Source organism: Mustela nigripes, chromosome X (genome assembly GCF_022355385.1).
Source record: "Mustela nigripes isolate SB6536 chromosome X, MUSNIG.SB6536, whole genome shotgun sequence".
NCBI classification, from domain to species: domain Eukaryota; kingdom Metazoa; phylum Chordata; class Mammalia; order Carnivora; family Mustelidae; genus Mustela; species Mustela nigripes.
In genome coordinates, this window is record NC_081575.1 from 80215958 (window position 1) to 80225055 (window position 9098).

The following is a 9098-nucleotide window of genomic DNA, read 5'->3' on the forward strand; positions in this document are numbered from 1 at the left end:
AATGGCCATCATCAAAAAAACAAGAGATAAGAAATTCTGACAAGGATAATGGCCATCATCAAAAAAACAAGAGATAAGAAATTCTGACAAGGATGTGGAGAAAAGAGAATGTTTATCTACTGTTGGTGGGGATGTAAATTGGTGCAGTCGCCATGGAAAACAATATGGAGGATACTCAAAAAAATTAAAAATAGAACTACCATATGATCCAATAATTCCACTTCTGGGAATATATTCAAAGGCAATGAAAACACTAACTTGAAAAGATATCTGTACTCCCATGTTCATAGGAGCATTATTTATAATAGCCAAAACTTAGAAACAACCATTAATAGGTGAATGAATAAAAAAGTTGTGGTATGGGGTGCCTGTGTGGCTCAGTGGATTAAGCCTCTGCCTTTCGCTCAGGTCATGATCTCAGGGTCCTGGGATCGAGCCCCACATCAGGCTCTCTGCTCAGCTGGGAGCCTGCTTCCCCCCCCCCCCCCCCGCCTGCCTCTATGCCTACTTGTGATCTCTCTCTGTGTGTGTCAAATAAATAAAACCTTTTTAAAAAAAGTTGTGGTATGTATGTATGTATGTATGTGTATAATGAAATACTATTTTCAACCATAAAAATGAGAATATCCTACCATTTGAGACAATGTGGGTGAATCTTGAAGGCATTATGCTAAGTAAAAAAATCAGAGAAAACAAATATTGTATGATCTCACCTACACATGGAATCTAAAAAAAAAAAAAAAAAAAAAAGGTTAAAAAAAATACTTACAGAAAAAAGAGATCAAATTTGTGGTTACCAGAGGTAGGAGTAGATAAGGAGGAATGGGAAGAAAGGGTCAAAAGGTCCAAACTTCCAGTTATAAGATAAATAAGTATTAGGGATGTAATGTACAACATGGTGACTATAGTTAACACTGCTGTGTGAGATATAGGAAAGTTGTTAGGAGAGTAAATCCTAAGAGTTCTATTCACAAGGAGATTTTTTTCCTTTTTCCTTTTCTTTTTATTGTATATATATATATACAAATATGTATATATATATGAAGATGGGTGTTAGCTGAACCTATCATGGTAATCATTTCACAATATATAAAAATCAAACTGTCATGTTATATGCCTTAAACTTATATAGTGATATATGTCAATTATTTCTCAATAAAACTGGAAGGAAAAAGGATCAGGGTAGAGGATGTTTCATATGGGAAAGCCTAGAAACTTTATCTCAACCAATGAATTTTCAAAAAGATGGAACACATTTTCTCAAAAGGGAGAGAAAAATGTCAGATATTAACATGTATATTGGGGCGTAAATAACCTCCCCATTTCTAAGCAGATAGTCATAGTCAACATATCAAAAGAAGGAGAAAAGAAAAGGGAAGAAATGACTGTTTACAGTCTATGAGCTCCTACTGTTTACTGGAAACTATGCTAGGCTTCTTCTTTTTGTTTTTGTTTTTGTTTTTGTTTTTAATTTCTTTTCAGCGTAACAGTATTCATTGTTTTTGCACCACACCCAGTGCTCCATGCAATTTGTGCCCTCTATAATACCCACCACCTGGTTCCCCCAACCTCCCACCTCCCGCCCCTTCAAAACCCTCAGATTGTTTTTCAGAGTCCATAGTCTCTAATGGTTCACCTCCCCTTCCAATTTCCCTCAACTCCCTTGTCCTCTCCATCTCCCCTTGTCCTCCATGTTATTTGTTATGCTCCACAAATAAGTGAAACCATATAATTGACTCTCTCTGCTTGACTTATTTCACTCAGCATAATCTCTTCCAGTCCCATCCAGGTTGATACAAAAGTTGTGTATTCATCCTTTCTGAGGGAGGCATAATACTCCATAGTGTATATGGACCACATCTTCCTTATCCATTTGTCCATTGAAGGGCATCTTGGTTCTTTCCACAGTTTGGCGACCAGGGGCATTGCTGCTATAAACATTGGGGTACAGATGGCCCTTCTTTTCATGACATCTGTATCTTTGGGGTAAATACCCAGTAGAACAATTGCAGGGTCATAGGGAAGCTCTGTTTTTAATTTCTTGAGAAATCTCTACACTGTTCTTCAAAGTGGCTGCACCAACTTGCATTCCCACCAACAGTGTAAGAGGGTTCCCCTTTCTCCACATCCTCTCCAACACACGTTATTTACTGTCTTGCTAATTTTGGCTATTCTAACTGGTGTAAGGTGGTATCTCAATGTGGTTTTAATTTGAATCTCCCTGATGGCTAGTGATGATGAACATTTTTTCATGTGTCTGATAGCCATTTGTACATCTTCATTGGAGAAGTGTCTGTTCATATCTTCTGCCCACTTTTTGATATGATTATCTGTTTTGTGTGTGTTGAGTTTGAGGAGTTCTTTATAGATCCTGGATATCAGCCTTTTGTCTGTACTATCATTTACAAATATCTTCTCTCATTCCGTGGGTTGCCTCTTTGTTTCGTTGACTGTTTCCTTTGCTGTGCAGAAGCTTTTGATTTTGATGAAGTCCCAAAAGTTCATTTTCGCTTTTGTTTCCTTTGCCTTTGGAGACATATCTTGAAAGAAGTTGCTGTGGCTGATATTGAAGAGGTTACTGCCTATGTTCTCCTCTAGGATTCTGATGGATTGCTGTCTCATGTTGAGGCCTTTTATCCATTTTGAGTTTATCTTTGTGTATGGTATAAGAGAATGGTTGAGTTTCATTCTTCTACATATAGCTGCCCAGTTTTCCCAGCACCATTTATTGAAGAGACTGTCTTTTTTCCCCTGTATATTGTTTTCATCTACCAAGTGTAGTGAGTATTATTTTTTTCTCATTATACAGATGAGGAATCTGAGGCTCAGAAAGGTTAAGTTACTTGTTCTTGGTTACGCAGCTAATAAGACCCAACTAGAATTTAAAGCAATGTTTTTTGATTTCAACACCTATGTATTTTTCATTACACCAAAGCAGTCTCATTATCTTTATTAGTTGAAGAGTGCAAGTGTATTGCAATCATTGCTTAGGCTCTTCATAGGGTGGTAAAATGGTTATTTGGACTGGCGTTGGCATCATTGCCTGATTTGAATCACTGCTTTGCTCCTTACTGACTATATGACCTTGGGAAAATTACCTTCCTTACCTCACTGAACCTTAATTTCCTCATCTGCCAAATGCCTCCTAAGACTGACGTGACTGATGATATATTATGTATATGTACATATGTGTGTGTGTATAAATATAACTATATTTGCTATTTGTTGTTATCTTCCAACAAGACCAATGAAATCAGGGAAATCATAGTTACCTGGTTCTACAGTTTACTAGTTCTATGATTCTGAGTATGCCTCATAACCTTTTGTTCCTCAGTTTATTCTTCTATAAAATGGAAAAAATAACAGTACTTCATAGTGGCATTTTTGAGGATCAAATGAGTTAGTACATATAGAAATCTTACAGTGGTGCATGGCACATATTAAGCACTGAATATTATAATAATTATTGTTATTTAAATGGAAGATCCATTGCTTAAACTAACAAGGACTTTGGAAATAATCCAGGTAACTGAATTATTAGAAATTTTAACTAGGAAATAACCATTGCAAGCCTCTCCAACTAATCACTTGGGAGAAGGGACCCTTCCTCCCACTGTGTAAGTGACTTGTTTTTTCTCAGACCAATTAGGAGTGCCATTGAGAAAGTCTCTTGGTATGTCAGATATGTAAAATCTGGTGCTCCATCTTTCCTTAAGTAAGTAAAGCAAGACACTCAATATTGCTCTCTAGGATTGTATAATAATTATTTGGTGACTTCAGGGCAGATGATCTAGAAATACTAAGCTAAGCAAGAGCAATAAAATAGATTTAATAAAAGTAAATCACAATCAGAGAGATTTTAATCTAAAACAAATAGACACTAATTGAGGACAAATCATAGCCAAGTCTCTGTTCAAATGGAGTTGGGCAGGAGGCTTCAGCTTTGAAAACCATTGTGAATTTGGTTTTCCCCTTCATGATCCTATTGAGGGACCTTGAAGAGAAGATGGCCGGCAAGAATAAGAAAAGAGTTGCACCTTATCCTTTCAAGTTTGAATGGTTAAGAAAGGTTTTTGCAAGGAGTGAAGGGGGCAATGTTGTCTGTGCTATGCAGCAATTTTGTTCCAGAGATCAAGTTATGAAGGAGTAAAGGGGAGAAAATGAGAGAATACACAAAAAGAGAATGCCAAAAGAGAATGCACAAAAAATGAAAAGATAAGTCCCCTTAGGCCATAAACTTAGGTACTCAAAAAGGCCTGTTTCCACACTTGTAAAAGGAGATAGTTAGAATAGGATCCTTTTGACTTCAATACTCCCCACTCTTGTCAGCATTTTCCTCCATCCTACCACCTGCCACGCCCAGAGTATTAAATAATAAATGTGAATGTCCTCTATAGCAGTATGCTGTAGTGGTTAGGTGTGCAGTTTCAAAAATGAAACTGCCTACTACTTACTAGTTGTAGGCCATGGAGCAAGTTGTTTAATCTCTTTGTGTCCAGGTTTCCTCATCTATAAAATGAGGATAAATAGTACCTGGTTAATAGGGTTGTAAGGAATAAATGACAATACAAAAAATATGCTTAGTGCCCTTTTCTTCTGAGTCCACTTGATTATCACAACATCTTATGAGGAAAATTGAATACATATTATCTCCACTTTTTGAACGAACAAATGGGAGTTCAGAGAGATTTAGAGTCTTGTATACAGTCGCATACTTAGTTTTTGGGAGAGTCAGACAGAACAGTCAGACAGAACTCATGTTTCTGAACTTCTAGATTGAAGCATCAAAAGCCCCTGGCCAAGATTATGTTACCTTCTATTTCTTCTCCTCATTATGGGAAAATTCCCTATTCCCACAAACCAGGGTTAACATTAATAAAATAGTATGCTTTGATCAAGGAAATACAAATCAGATCCGTAGTGAGATATCACCTCACACCAGGCAGAATGGCCAAATGTCAGGAAACGACAGGTGTTGGCAAGGATGCAGAGAAATGGAAACCCTCCTACACTGTTGGTGGGAATGTAAGCTGGTGCAGCCAATCTGGAAAACAGCATGGAGGTCCCTCAAAAAGTTGAGAATAGAGCTACCCTATGACCCAGCAATTGCACTACTGAGTATTTACCCTAAAGATACAAATGTAGGGATCTGAAGGGGCACGTGCACCTGAATGTTTATAGCAGCAATGGTCACAATAGCCCAACTATGGAAAGAACCTAGATGTCCATCAACAGAAGAATGGATAAAGAAGATGTGGTGTGTGTACACGCACACACACACACACACACACACACACACACACACAATGGAATACTATGCAGCCATCAAAAACCCCTCGATATCTTGCCATTTGCAATAACATGTATAGAACTAGAGGGTATTATGCTAAGCAAAATAAGTTAATCAGAGAAAGACAATCATCATATGATCTCACTGATATGAGGAATTTGAGAAATAAGTCAGAGGAACATAGGGAAAGGGAGGGAAAAATGAAACAAGACGAAACCAGAGAGGAAGACAAACCATAAGGGACTTAATCTCAGGAAACAAACTGAGGGTTGCTGGAGAGGGGGGGGTTTTGATGATACGGCGGCCTGGGGGATCTACACTGGGGAGGGTATGTGCTATGGTGAGTGCTAAGAATTGTGTAAGATTGATGAATCACAGACCTGTATCCCTGAAACAAATAATACATTATATGTTAATTTTTAAAAAAGAAAGAAAATAGGAAAATCGCATATTGAGCAGAAAAAAAATAGTATGCTTTGAAATCATCACTTATTTTTTATGAAGCTGAATGTGTCATCAGTTAGAGGTTTGTTCTTATTGTCCCAGAGATGGAAAAACCCATCAACTCACACTTTTTTTCCAAAGGATTTTGATGGGAAAAACTGAAGGTTAAAATGTATCAAGAATCTACCATGATACTAGATCCTGGGCATCATTTCTGCATTTCCCAAGCTTGCCTGATAATCATAATCCCTGGAGAACTTGTTAAAAGCACAGATTCCTACAATGTACTGAGAACTACAGACTTGAAATAAGAATATGAATTTTAAATAAGTGTTCACAGACAGTGGATCTTAACCATGAGTTAGGGCTGATTTTTAATTAGCACAGATGACTAGTTGGTTTTTGACCAGTATATACTCTGATTGGTTAGAGCCCATTCCATACCACTTGTTAAATATTCTGAATATCAGTCTTCAATATAGGGATCAACATGTCCATTTGACAGAAGGGGAATTAAGATTCCAGGAGGGTCCATAGCTTGCACAGATAGTAATCAGGCAGTGATAAGAGGGGGAGCATGTTCATTTTCCTACTACAATAAGCAGTCACTCTCAAAGAAAGCACACCATAGTCTGGAGTGTGTATCAGTCAGGATTCTCCAGAAAAACAGAATCAGTAAGAAACATATAAATAAATAACTTTATTTTAAACAATTGGCTCATGTGATTGTGGGAACTGGTGAATCTGAAATCTATAGGCTGACAGGTTGGAAACTCAGGCAGGATTACTATGCTGCAATCTTGAGACAGAATTTCTTTTTCCCCAGAAATCTCAGTTTTTGCTCTTAAGGCTTGAATCAGGTCCACACATATTATCGAGGATAATTTGTTTTGCATAAAGTCAACTGATTGTAAATATTGACCACATCTGCAAAATACCTTTACAGCAACATTTAGACTAGTGTTTGACAGACAACTGGGCACCACAATATAGCCATGTTAACACATAAAATTAATAATTGTGGGTTGTATGGAGGAGTGGACAGTTTTAGGTCAAAATAGGTTTGATCCCCAAAGACAAAGTCTGCTACCTCTCTCACCAAACTGCTGGTTAGACCTTGAACCCCCAGACTCAGTAACTCAGATTTAAAATACAGTAACTATTATATTGGACCATGTTCTCTCTGTCCCTGGAAGGGCAACGATTGAGGCTGGAAGCAAAAAGAGAGATCAGAGTTCTGCCTCTAAATGTCCTAAAAATAAGAGATTTCCTACATTTGTAATATCTCTGACATTTAACAGTTTCTTCACTATAAAATGGAGATAGCAATTGTATCTATATATTAGGGGTTTTGTAAAGATGAAATTGAATATACATAAAGTGCTTAGAACAGTATCTTGCACATAATAAGCACTATAAAAATGTTATCTGGGGCGCCTGGGTGGCTCAGTGGATTAAGGCTCTGCCTTCGGCTCAGGTCATGGTCCCAGGTTCCTGGGATGGAGCCCCACATCAGGCTCCCTGCTCAGCGGGAAGCCTGCTTCTCCCTCTCTCACTTCCCCTGCTTATGTTCCCTCTCTTGCTGTCTCCCTCTGTCTGTCAAATAAATAAATAAAAATCTTTTAAAAATTGTTACCTGTTTGGGCACCTGGGTGGCTCAGTGGGTTAAGCCACTGCCTTCCGCTCAGGTCATGATCTCAGGGTCCTGGGATCGAGTCCCACGTTGGGCTCTCTGCTCAGCAGGGAGCCTGCTTCCTCCTCTCTCTCTCTCTCTGCCTGCCTCTCTGCCTACTTGTGATCTCTCTCTGTCAAATAAATAAATAAAATCTTAAAAAAAAATTGTTACCTGTTTTGCTCTTGTTTTTGTTGTTGTTAGCAGCACTAGCACCAGCAGCATCCTAGGTAGAGCCCTCTACCATAGACTGAAGTCATAAGTTTGCATTCAAGAACCTCTTTTGATATTGGCCTGTTCTTGATTTTTATTGGCAGTACCTACAGAAAGCTTGGAGAAGGTTAACCCCTCTCCTCCATATTGGCATCAGCTATTCTGAATAAATATATCACATGAGTAAAAACAGTATGATGGCCACTTTAAAACAAGACAAGCAGGCCTTCTTGCTTATGCCTACCCTCTTCTGTTCCTTTTACCCCATGATCAACCTCATGTAGAAAAATTCTGGATTCCCCAAAGCTGCCCACCCAATAGTTCTATATTACCCACATAAACTGACCTCCTTCTCTTCTCTTTCCCTCTCCTCACCAAAACCCTATGAATTAAGTAACATTATGCTCAGCAAACTAAAGTCAACAGAGTTAAATGGTCTTGCCCAAAGCCACCTGTTAATAAATAGTAGAGCAGAGATTTGAACCCAGATATGTGGGACTCCAAGCCCATGTTCTGTTCACTGTACCTCATGAATACATCCCAATATATCCATGGCTTCAAATGGCTTACCTCCCCTACTTACATAGAATTTGCATTTCAAAAGAAGAGTCCTGTAGTTACAAAAGGCATGAATCAAAAGGGAGGAATTTCTTTTAATTTAATTGTAACTAGTTTAAGATTTGGAAACAATTAGAATGAAGATGGATTTTAAAAACTGGCAAGGATGCCTTCTAGGATTAACCGGTTACCTTTATCGTTATCATATATAATTTAGCATATATTCTTGATAATATCATACAGGAATTAATTTATAAAATTGTAATATTTAGGCAGTGTGGCAAGAGAATGAGGGAGATATTTAGAGGCAGGAGGTCTTTCAGGGATGTCTCCAAAGCATATCATTGTGTAAAGTCTAGACCTTAGACAGTCTAGGTGGTCATCTTACTGACAAACTAACTCAGGTGGAGGCAGAAGATAAAGGAAGTCTCTTTATAGCCCTTATCTTGGGAGAAGAATGACAGGAGAGGCTTTTGGACAAGCTAGTGTTAAGGTCAGGTCGCTGTAATGTTTTCTCTTTCTAGGCACGCACTCTACCAGGCTGAAGAGAACTTGAAAGTACTTTGAATTACTTTGGGACTTGCCACATCTTAGCTAAGCTGTCAATGTGGAAAATCAGAGTAATTATGAGTGTTTTCATTGTCCTTCTAAATTAGGTGATAATAGGATGAATCACTGAATGAGACATCAGTACTTTCCAAGCTCTCTGCAGCATACTGAGAAAGGTAATTATTGAGTGAAAACCAAAGAGCTACCTAAGCAGAAGGAACATGTGCAAAGGGGAGGGAACTTAGAACAAATAGTGAAAGACCCCTCCCCTAGAAGATAGATAGGATAACTAACCGCTTGTTTTTCCTTTTCTGTGAACCGCTGGCTTTTAGGCGTAAATTAGGTTATTAATTGCTCTTTTGCCCTTCTGTA